We start from the raw sequence: 11,705 nt of genomic DNA, 5'->3' as shown, positions 1-11,705 counted from the left end.
ATGTTCTGTTTATTATAAGCATGGGCTGCATTGTCAACAAATATGATCCAAGAGCATTATTTGGCAAATTCATGGTGACTGTGTCATTAAAGTTATAGTCGTGGTGTGGACTCTGGTGTTATAAAACGAAATCTTTATTGTTATAGTTATCATCCTTGGTTTGAACGGCCCTTAAATCCGAATATCTGATATATATTGTGTTCTGCAAGTGGCACCAAGTCTGCACATGTGATTGTAAACCATCTAGGTATGTCAGTGTCAATAGCCTGGGGACATAAGGAGGCGATCTGCAACATAAATGACAACACCTGTTTCCCAGTGCATCCAATCAAAGGCGGAAAAAAATTATTGTTGACAGCCCAATCCACCTTATTTTTAACATAAAAGCGGCACAACCATTTTTAACTTCTTAACTTTTAACTTTTAAAGTCTTTATGCTGAATACTGCAATCAGATTTTGGTTATCATATTATTTTAAAGGTATACTATCTAACTTTTTTTTTTTTTTTTTTTTTTTTTTTTGTCTTACCCCGATTCACTATGGTAAGCCTAATATAAGTGTTTATATTTTAGACCTGTCGGGATGGTTTTCGTACATGCGTCACTCGCCCATACGTGTCTTGTTATTATCCGTAAATTGAGAAAAGTTACTCGGGCTACTTTGATGCATTTATGGTGTGGTTGACACATGGGTTGGTTGTCACAACGAGCGAGAAAGGTTGAAATGAGCATTGCTAAATCTCAAACCTCCAGAGAATCACCTGTTTAAAAAAAAAAAGGCGCGAATAGAGGAGAGTCTGTTAGCAAAAAGAGAAAGCGACAGAGCTCATAATAAATGAGAATCACCATTGGCTTGACTTTGCGGAGATGGCGAGAACTAAGGGATTTGAAATGCTGTAAAAGCAACGCGGAGATGGCATTTTTATTACTCAACATGTGAGTAAGGTATATTTTATTGAACAGATACATTGCCATGTGTAGCTCTAACAGAGTTTGTAAAGCATTATCTATTGTGAAGGCTCATTTCATTATGGTTGTTGTAGTGCTGTGCTGGAATTTATTTTCAAGGAAGTACCGTTTCTATTATGGTATAGCTACAGTTACATCTTCAGCTAGTTAGCTTGAGAATCCTTTCCATCTAAACTGGTTATATCTCTTAAGTCTAGTAATGAATGTTTTATAAGCTGCAGGATAATCTCCCTCTTTTTTTAGTTATGAGAAAGAACAATTTACTTCGACTCCAAGCAAAACACATCTGCCTCTACCACCATTATCTTGTACTAGAGCTGACTCAGATCTGTAAACTATTATATTTGTTCCCTTTCAATACGGCTCAATCGCATTGCGTTAGTCCACTAACGCTTATGGGGAAAACTCAGTTCTGCAAGTGGCACCAAGTCTGCACATGTGATTGTAAACCATCTAGGTATGTCAGTGTCAATAGCCTGGGGACATAAGGAGGCGATCTGCAACATAAATGACAACACCTGTTTCCCAGTGCATCCAATCAAAGGCGGAAAAATAGCTTGAGAATCCTTTCCATCTAAACTGGTTATATCTCTTAAGTCTAGTAATGAATGTTTTATAAGCTGCAGGATAATCTCCCTCTTTTTTTAGTTATGAGAAAGAACAATTTACTTCGACTCCAAGCAAAACACATCTGCCTCTACCACCATTATCTTGTACTAGAGCTGACTCAGATCTGTAAACTATTATATTTGTTCCCTTTCAATACGGCTCAATCGCATTGCGTTAGTCCACTAACGCTTATGGGGAAAACTCAGTTCTCAGAATCCTGAAGCCTGATTGGTTTACGTCAGTGCAAGTGCACAGACAAATGGCATTTCAGCCCGCCGAAAGGGGCTGGTTGGCTGCCTATATAAGCCATGCAGAAATGCCCAATCGTCAGAATCTTTCTCCTTCAGCGTGAAGATCATCTCGCTGCTCCGAAGAAGACTGAAGCCTCGCTCCTTGCCTCTTTTCGCCATTGAACGAGCCTCGCAGTGGAACAACAGCACTTTGCAAGCAAGCCGATTCAACGTGTTCTGCAAGCAAGCCAAATAAAAGGCACTCTGCAAGCAAGCTGACTCAGCGCGCTCTACACGCAAGCTGATTCAGCGATCTCCCCTGGGGCTTTCCGGCAGTTAACAAAAGAGCAAATTTTACAGCGATGTTGATGCAAATGTTACACCGCAAATGGAGCTTTTGCAGGGCTCACCTGCCCGCTCTAGACGAGCATGAGTGCCACTCCTGCCTGGGCCGCACCCACGCCAAGGAGGCTCTCTTGTTCTACCTCGCGACGCTGCGCGCCCGGATTGCGCTCCTCACCAAACAGGCCGCTCCCTCATCTCTTTCCCCTCTTGAGCCGAGGCGAAAAAAGATGCAGAGCCGCTTGTGAGAGGAGCTTAAGTCAGCCCAGCACCCACGTGCCTCCCCCCCACACCTTCACCTGCGAGGATCAACACCCCTCATCTGGCGCGAGTGGCATGGTCTCGTTCGGCGGGTCTGAAGAAGAGTTAGACTCGATGTCCCTGGCCGCCTCTGAGTGTGAAGAGTGGGTGCACTTTGGCGATGACTTGCCCCTCTGCCGTCTAAACAGTCTGACGGCGCGTAGCTTTGTATGGACACAGAGCTTTTGTGAGTCCTCACAAAAGATGTAGAAGAGCTCGGCTTGCACTGGTCAGCCCCAGAGGAGCCCGCCCGCAGCCGACTTGATGAATGGTTCCTGCAGCCAAGGCGCCACCAGCAGGCCCCTCGCCAGCATCCAGCCCTGTTCTTCCCAGAAGCCCCCCAGGAAATCACCAAGACAATGCGCTCTCTCCATGGTTGACGACGCCAAAGAAAAAGGTTACACGAAGCTCCCCACCTGTGGAAGAAGCTGTCGCTCCGCACCTCTGCCCGCCTACGACTATCAGCTGGAAGACTAAGGCTAGTTACCCCTCCAAGCCCAGCAGAACCACGTCAGTGCTTTCGCAGGGTTGAAATGCCATTTGTCTGTGCACTTGCACAGACATGAACCAATTAGGCTTCAGGATTCGGAGAAAACAGAGTTTTCCCCAAAAGCGTTAGTGAACTAATGCAATGCGAATTAACCATATCGAAAGGGAACCAGGGTTACTTGAGTAACCATAAATGTTTTCTCCGCGAACCATATTCATCTGTACAGTCACACAGAGTCGAAACACAACTGTTCTTCTGCAAAATGCATGCAGTTTTGTTTTTTAGCCACTAGAGGGCCAAAAGTTACATAATGTAGACTACCTTTAATGTATAAACGAAATCATTTTGGTATAAACATTTCATTTTTTATTTTTATCATACAAACATTTTGGTTTGTAGCGCAAATAGTTTTACAGTTTACTGCACTTTGTTTTTTTCAGCAGCTAGTGAATTGGAAGTCTTGCACTGTCACATCCACCGTCTGTCTTCCTCATCTGTCTCTGCACTACACTCCCCAGAATCCTCATTGGCGCACACCTGCACTCACTCTCCTCTCTCTCCTCTAAGTAGTAATCACCGTCACCTGGATCCCATCACCAGCTCACCTTTATATTCAGCACTCAGTCACTCACTCTTGGTCTTGTCTCATCAATACATGTCTATTCATGACACACTCTCTACTTCACCTACCTGCATACTTACCGTTGGTCCCGATCTTCTTCAGCCTGTCTTCAGTCCATCTTCAGAGAATCTTCATCTTCATCATCTGCATCTGCAAGAGAAAGAGAGACTTTGTTATCATTCAGTTAAGCTTCATCCAATTATCTACTTCCTGTTTAGTCACCTTTCACGCTGTGTCCGATCCATTCTGCTATTAAAATATCAAACTTACCATCTTGCCTGCTTCGTTTGTACGAAACCTGACAGAAGACCAGACCAAGATGCAGAATCCTTCGGATTCCAGAATGAGTCAGCTTTCATTATTCTACGCAGCCCTGTTCATCATCCGGTTGTGTCCAGCCGAGCCGGCATTTCAGTTTGGGTCCGAAACGCAACTCAAGGAGGATGACTTTTTCGATCTCCCTCCTCTCATCGGCCCAGTTGATCCACAGCCACCAGTCATCTTCACTTCCTCACCCATCCTCATCCAGAATCATATCGAGCCTTCAAGTGTCTGCTTAGCTGAACCAGAGCCTGCAAGCATCTGTCCAGTCGAACCAGAGCCTGCAAGCGTCTGCCCAGTCGAGCCAGAGCCAGCAAGGGTCTGCCCAGTCGAGACTGCTCACAGCGACTGCCCAGCCGAGACTGCTCACAGCGACTACCCAGCCGAGACTGCTCACAGCGACTGCCCCGCTGAGACTGCTAACAGCAACAGCACGAAGCCCTCTTCACCGCTGGTTCCGTCCAGCTCAAAGCCCTCTTTACAGCTGGTCCTGCCCAGCTCAAAGCCCTCTTCACCGCTGGTCCCGTCCAGCACAGAGCCTTCACCGCTGGTCCCGTCCAGCACAGAGCCTTCTTCATCGCTGGTCCTGTCCAGCCCAGAGCCGCCTTCGTCACTGGTCCTGTCCAGCCCAGAGCTGCCTTCGTCACTGGTCCTGTCCAGCCCAGAGCCGCCTTCGTCACTGGTCCTGTCCAGCCCAGAGCCGCTTTCGCCCCCTGCCTCATTCAGCCCAGTGTCAAAGCCTGATAATTTCCCCAAGAAAATTTGGGGGGGGGGCTATAAGTCCTCTCCGCCATGGCCACCCGAAGGGTCCTCTCTGCCGTGGTCACCTCCTCAGCCTGCTTCACCATGGCCACCTCCTCAGCCTGCTCCGCCATGGCCGCCCGAAGGGAAGTCTCCGCCGTGGCCGTCCGAGGGGTCGTCTCCGCCAGGACCGCCCGAGGGGTGGTCTCCTACTCCGCCATGGCCCCCTGACCAGTCTGCTCCACCATGGCCATCTGGACCATCCTGGAGTCCGTCCATCTACACCCAGTCCACCTCCCCATCACGGACTCCAGGATGCCCGGGAGGGGGGAGTAATGTCACATCCACCGTCTGTCTTCCTCATCTGTCTCTGCACTACACTCCCCAGAATCCTCCTTGGCGCACACCTGCACTCACTCTCCTCTCTCCTCTAAGTAGTAATCACCGTCACCTGGATCCCATCACCAGCTCACCTTTATATTCAGCACTCAGTCACTCACTCTTGGTCTGGTCTCGTCAATACATGTCTATTTATGACACACTCTCTACTTCACCTACCTGCATACTTACCGTTGGTCCCGATCTTCTTCAGCCTGTCTTCAGTCCATCTTCAGAGAATCTTCATCTGCATCTGCAAGAGAAAGAGAGACTTTGTTATCATTCAGTTAAGCTTCATCCAATTATCTACTTCCTGTTTACTCACCTTTCACGCTGTGTCCGATCCATTCTGCTATTAAAATATCAAACTTACCATCTTGCCTGCTTTATTTGTACGAAACCTGACATGCAGATTCAGAGAAAATAGCTTACTTCTGCATTGAAAAATAATAATGTAAGCATATAAGGTGGATAATAATACAGATATACGGATATATAATAATAAGATGGATAAGGTAAACATTTTTTCACCACACAACTAACATGACTGTCTTCCTTAAAAAAAAATACACATAATAAGAGTAGGAAATATCATATCATAGAAACTTTGGGCTTTTTTAACCTAGGCCAGTTACAACTGTTGTTAAAAAAACCTGCCAACCACCCACAACACGTAAGCATCACATTTTCTTGTTGATTATCCTATTTAACAAAAAAAATAAAATGCGATATGAATGCTGTTTTATTGAAAAACATTTGAATGTCCCTAAATAGGAGACAGAGAGAGATGACAAATAATGAAACAGTCGTAATGTATTAATTGAATGGCATTATATTAGCTAATTTGGAACATCCCTCCAAAAAATATATTAAAAAACATGGTCGGTTGTGAAAAAATGTCTTTCTACCATACGATGACAGGTCTTCACCCACCCACCCATCCATCCCTGCTCTCTCTGAGATTTGTGATGTTACAGTTGGTCCGTCTGAACAGATAAAAATTAATGACTGTGCCTTCACAGAAACAGCTGAGTGCCTGTGTAAATGCTGTGAAGTGTGCGAGTGTGTGTGTGCACGAGAGAGAAGGCTGTGGAGAATTAGGCTAAACCTGGGCCTAGAGACTTCCTAAGATTCAATTAACATTTTTATTAAGGGCTGTTCACACTTGGGGACTAGCACATCACCAGAACTGTGAGTGTGTGTTTGGGTACAGCCATTAAGAGAGTATGTGTATTCTTTAAAGAGTAAGCTGTATTAATTAGAATTCTTGACTCTTATGGGAGACTGCTAAGCACCGTATGTTTATCAGGACTGTGATGGGAGGAATCCGAGTGTTTACTTACTAACGTGTCCGTGTGCTGAATGCCTCACTGAGACCGGCTTAAGAGCGATGCTGTTAATGAAAATGTCATTCACGTGACATTATCGCCGTGAGTTCGCTAATGAAATAACTGATGATCCCCACAAAATCTCCATGTATCTCCAGTTTGTGTTGCTCTAAGATATGACATAGATACAACAGTCAAACGATGGCTCTGCCGCTTTCACAACTATATTTAAATCAATTATAAATCAGATAGATGGATCTTACAGAAAATTACCAGGGATTGTGTCACTTTGTTCAATGCAATCTAAATCCATTTTTTCCTTTCTTTTTTAGTTTTGTTTTCTGAACATAAGAGTAATAAAATCTCTTGAAAAAGTGGTTGATTATGCAAAATAATTAGAAGTCAAATAATGGCCCCATCATTCTCACAACTATATTGACATAAATTATACAGATAAAATCTAGATAGATAGATAGATAGATAGATAGATAGATAGATAGTATTTATTTGACCGTAAAAACAGTAATATTGTGAAATAATATGTTTTTAAATCTGTTTTAATATTTTTTAAAAGGTAATCCCTTGGTTTCACAGACCAGGCTTAATGCCCTTGTTTTGTCTCAAGATGTACACCAGTAATGTTTTTTCTAAGGCATGTTAATAAAAGGTACTTAAATGTCCTTATTGAACAAATGCCTAATCCTGTCTTAATCTAAGCCCTGTCTGTGAAACCAAGCCAATATATTCCTGTGATAGCAAAGTTGGTGTAAGAGCGATGCTTTTAAAGGAGACATATCATGCTTTTAAAATGTTCCTTTTTACATATAAATCATACATTTGTAGTCTATATAAAGCGGAACTGCAATGCTTGGGTCTGAATTCCTCATTATTATAGCTCCACAGGCCCCTTTTCTACCCCTTTTCTGATGTGCGTCTGAGAGCAACTCGTTTTGGTGCGGTCTCTTTAAATACAATTGAGACACTTCATACCCCGCCCCCTCTCCATGTTGCAGCGGTTCAACTCTACCCCGTTCGGCCATTTTTGTAGTTTGATAGCAGAGATACGATTATCTAGCGGCACAGAAACTTTTTATTCACGCGTTATTAACAAAATGTCAACAACGGAAGACTTGTCCAGCCAGCCTTACATGTTCGAGCCAGAGTCGGAGCCGGAGCGAGATGAAAATGAAGACGACGAACCTGCAGAACAACGTCTTCATATGGATGTATTGCAATGGTGTGTACTGTATTTACACATGAAACTTTGGTCTTCCGACCTTTTACCACCGTGTCGATTTATTTTGATTAATATGTGCGAGGGAGAGAGAGCAAGACAGCGTCTAGTTTGGAGACGGTGATGTCTTGTTTACACTTTCGCCTGGCTCTGAAGAGAGAGAGTGAGCTCGCGCGCGACCGGGTCTCTCTCTCTGCTCGTTCTTTCAGTTAAACATGCGTCCTGTAACAAGCGCAGCAGTTCATCTACATTAAACGGTGTAATGAAGCGTGTGGGTTACTACATCCAACAACCGAACATTTTAACTTACCCTCTCGTAACTTCTGCATCCTTTAGCTCGGATTGCTCGAAGTGTTGGGCCGGAAGTCAATGTCCTTATTTGGCAGTTCCGCTGCAAATACTGTGACGTAATAGTTCAAAAAACGTCATAGATAACAGAAAAATCGGAACAGGTTGAAAAATATGACCAAAACAGAATATAAAGATATCAACGAAGCACCTGAAGAGAATAATTTCATATTTTCTGTACTTCTAAACACTCCAAATATACAACAAAATGCATTTAAGGGCTAAAAAAGTGCATTTGGCATGATATGTCCCCTTTAATGAAAATGAGATGATTAATTGTTTTTCAGTTATTATCGCCTGTAAGTGCGCTAATTAAATAACTGAAGATCCCCAAAAATCTCCATGTATCTCCAGTGTTGTTAAGATACAACATAATTTTCTGATGCACGCATGTGGGTAAAACAAATTTTGTCTGTTTGTTACGTTTATTAATTTGGATGTGAAGTACATTAATTCTCATTTATCTCTCACACACAAACAAAATGCATTCTCCTCGTGAAGAGCTTTATGGGGCCGCCCCTCTGGCAGCTTTGATTAGTGGTGGCCGCGGACAGGCAGATGGATGGTCTGCTGTGAGATGGGTGGAAGGACCTCAGGCTGAAAAACAGCAAGAAAGACAGATGATGGAGGAGAGGAACTGCATCTCTCCATCAGCGTCTTCATCAAGAGTCACTCACTGAGAGCATGAGAGTGACCTCCGACCCTTGGCCATCATGTTGAGGGCTTGGAGGAGGTGGCTGATTGGTGGGTGGACAGGAAGAGCTCTCACTCATCTGTACCAGCTGTCAATCAAAACAATGGCAATGACAAATGACTGCAGAGACAAAAAAGAGAGAGAGAGAGAGTGTTGCTCCTTTTTTATCCATGTTCTCCAGCAGCGCATAAAAAGCACCTTGTTGTACATCACTACAAGTGTTCTTGATCTATTTTAATAAAGTGAATGAAGGCAGTACAAGCTTGGAAAAGTGCCATCATGCTGGTAATATGATTCATGCTGATAGAGTATTGACAGAAAAAGAGAGACTATTACCAATGTCCTTTTGAAGCAAGTCTCTTTACTCGGTGGCCATCTTGGTAAAATCCCTGGACAGATGGTTTCTAATCACACAAGTACAGCTTCCATCTATTCAAAAGGGGATAGACAAATTTCAGTTAATCTTACATCATCAGCACTGCTTTCTTAGCTCATATTAGGTTAAACATTTATTTTTCTGTTTGGTCCTACAAAGCATATATATTTTTATAGGCCATGGTGGAATAGTTGAATAAATTTACATTACATTTACATTTAGTCATTTAGTAGATGCTTTTATCCAAAGCAGCTTGAAAATGAGGAGCATCATAAGCAATTTATCATACAGTCGCAAACAATACTCGCAATACGGCAATACTGCGGTTCTAGAGAAAGCTAGAGCAGAAGTAAAACTGTAGAAAAGCAAAAGTGGAAAGAAGTGGTTTCTGTGTGAAGGAATTGTGGTTGTGGTTTGGGTTAAGTGCTTACAGAAGACATGGGGATTCTTTTCGGCTTATTTTTGCTGATGTTATCATGTATTGTGGTTTTAAAATATACTCTGTGACTTTATTCCTGTGATGGCAAAGCTTTTTGTGTGTCACATTATCCTTCAGAATAATTCTATTATGCTGATTTGGTGCTGTAACATTTATTTTAAAAAATAAATCTTTTGTAACAATATAATAGATGTCGTTGATGTCATTTTTGATAAACGTAGTGTTTGTTTGCTGAATAAAAGTATTAAATTATTTAAAAAGTAAATCTTACCAAGACAAAACTGTTTGACCAGTTATTATGCATTTTTAAATTCAGAAAGGTAATAGACAAAACAGAGAAGAGGTGGTTTTTGTATTAAGGAATTGTGGTTGTGGTTTGGGTTAAGAGCTTGCAAATGACATGGGCATGTGACATACGCCCTTTTTGGTTAATTTTTGCTTTTGTTATGATGTATTTTGGTTTTAAAATATACTATAAGAATGTCAGCATGGATTTAAAGCACGTCAGGTTAATGAATAGTATGGGATGGGCGAAAAAGCACCTGATTGTTTGTTACCCTGTAGTTGATTGTGAATTGTAGAAAATTTATGTTTTTTGGGGTTTTTTTCATAAAGTTGCTGTAAAGTTTCTCTTCAAATGCAGCCTCATCATTCAGCATCACCAGCGTTATCTTTTGTTTCCCCTGAAATTGAATTAAGTGAATTGAATTGACATGTCACATCAGTCAGAAAAGCTGCCTTAAGCGCAGATGTGTCGTCTTTCAATGGTGCCAGTATATTGCATCGTAAAATATGTAAAGCGGGTCCACAGAGCTTTTGAACAGAACAAGTTAAGTTTTTGTTCTCCTTTATGGCCTCTGCTGTTACATACTAAGGAACAGACCTCAAAAATGACATCTTGACTGTGATCAGACCATGAATGTATAGCAGAAAGTATACTTTGTTTTTTACGTATATGCTCACGTATGGTAACAGTTGAACACACAGCCTTGCAAAGTATACTTCTTTTGACCATTCGACACATGCACAGTTTTGAGCAATCTCTCGCCATGAGTTACAACCCATGTAAATATCTTTGTATTCTTTCATGCTAGAGTTGTACAAATGAGGTTACTTTCTAACCTCTTCGCACAATCTCTCGTCTATGTAGTCCTCCATTGGCGCTGTAGCTTGAGTTCCTGTCTGTTCTGTTTATACAGTTTTTCTTCGACTACCTTGTGAATCGACGCCCCCAGGGAACGTTTGCCACCTTGTAGATAAATTAATTACTGCAAAAAAACCCCCCAAAAAAACGCATGTGTGACCAAAAATCCACCGGAGCACATACGTACTCTTTAGGCCAAAGTATACTTCACTTTTTACTCGTACACGAGGGTCAGCGTACTGTGTGCGTGACGTGAATTTCGTCATCAGAAGAGTACGCGTGTAAAGTATGTGCAATGCCGGTCGCACATAATTGTAATTTTTGGGCAGTATTTACATGGGTTGTAACTCGTGGCTAGCCTGGAAATTCAGACCCAAATCTGAAAGATTAAGGGTCTGGCATCAACTAATGAAAATCACCCAGCTCGAGGGGCGGCACCAAGCATGCATTTAAAAATCTCACTGCACGCAATTGGATAACACTACGACCAATCACAACAATAAGCACCATATGCTTAGCTACCAGTGGAGCTAACTGGTAGATTAGACTCTTGCCGTATCCGGTCGGCAAGACAGCAAAAAACCTCCTTCTTGCAAAGGAAGGATTCGAGCGCCGTCTTCTGTTCCTCTTTTAGATAAAAAGCCAAGTCTAACTCATTCATTGTAGCGGCCAAAGCCGTTTCAAACAACTGGTATTCATCCATAGCCACCTTGCAATGTTTACTAATGACTTCGACGTCACAGCGCTGTCGTCATCTATTTAGCTCGCCTCTGGCCCGCCTATATCAGATAACCCGATGTGATTGGTGCAGCTCGGATACAAGGGCATATTTAATGAGCATCATACTCGAGTCGACGCCAGAGTAAACTCGCTGAGCAAATTCAATTTGTGCTCTTGTGAGAACTCTGGATTTCCAGGGTAACTCGTGGCGAGAGATTGCTCAAAACTGCGCTTGCGTCGAACATCTGTGTAATGAAGTAAACAGTAACACTTTACAAGCTCTCATTAGTTAGCATACGAGTCAAAGGAAGTATACTTTCTCCCTTAGTATACGATCTCCCTTACTCCAAGTCTGTTTTCACACCTGTCACACTTTTATCTGTTTTATCTCTCTTTTTATTTATTTCACTTAGCAGGAGG

The 11,705-nt window shown here is 42.7% G+C and overlaps 1 long non-coding RNA gene across 3 annotated transcripts in view; it reads right to left on the bottom strand.

The window, feature by feature from the left end:
- Positions 1 to 6,671: 6,671 nt before the first annotated feature.
- The window catches only part of LOC311078309, a 115,047-nt gene continuing 110,013 nt past the window's right edge, over positions 6,672 to 11,705 (bottom strand). The window contains exons 4-6 of one of the 3 annotated variants that reach the window (XR_014605128.1): positions 8,943 to 9,035; positions 8,590 to 8,726; positions 6,672 to 8,509 (exon numbers count right to left, since the gene is read on the bottom strand). This is a non-coding gene — a long non-coding RNA (uncharacterized lncRNA). The remainder of the gene's footprint in view (positions 8,510 to 8,589; positions 8,727 to 8,942; positions 9,036 to 11,705) is intronic. The other 2 variants (XR_014605129.1, XR_014605127.1) reach the window with 2 other exon arrangements.

The sequence above is a fragment of the Abramis brama genome, assembly GCF_963993115.1.
Source record: "Abramis brama genome assembly, chromosome: 2".
Taxonomy (NCBI): Eukaryota; Metazoa; Chordata; class Actinopteri; order Cypriniformes; family Leuciscidae; genus Abramis; species Abramis brama.
Note: the sequence above shows the minus strand (reverse complement) of the source record. Positions and strands in the feature narration are given on the sequence as shown.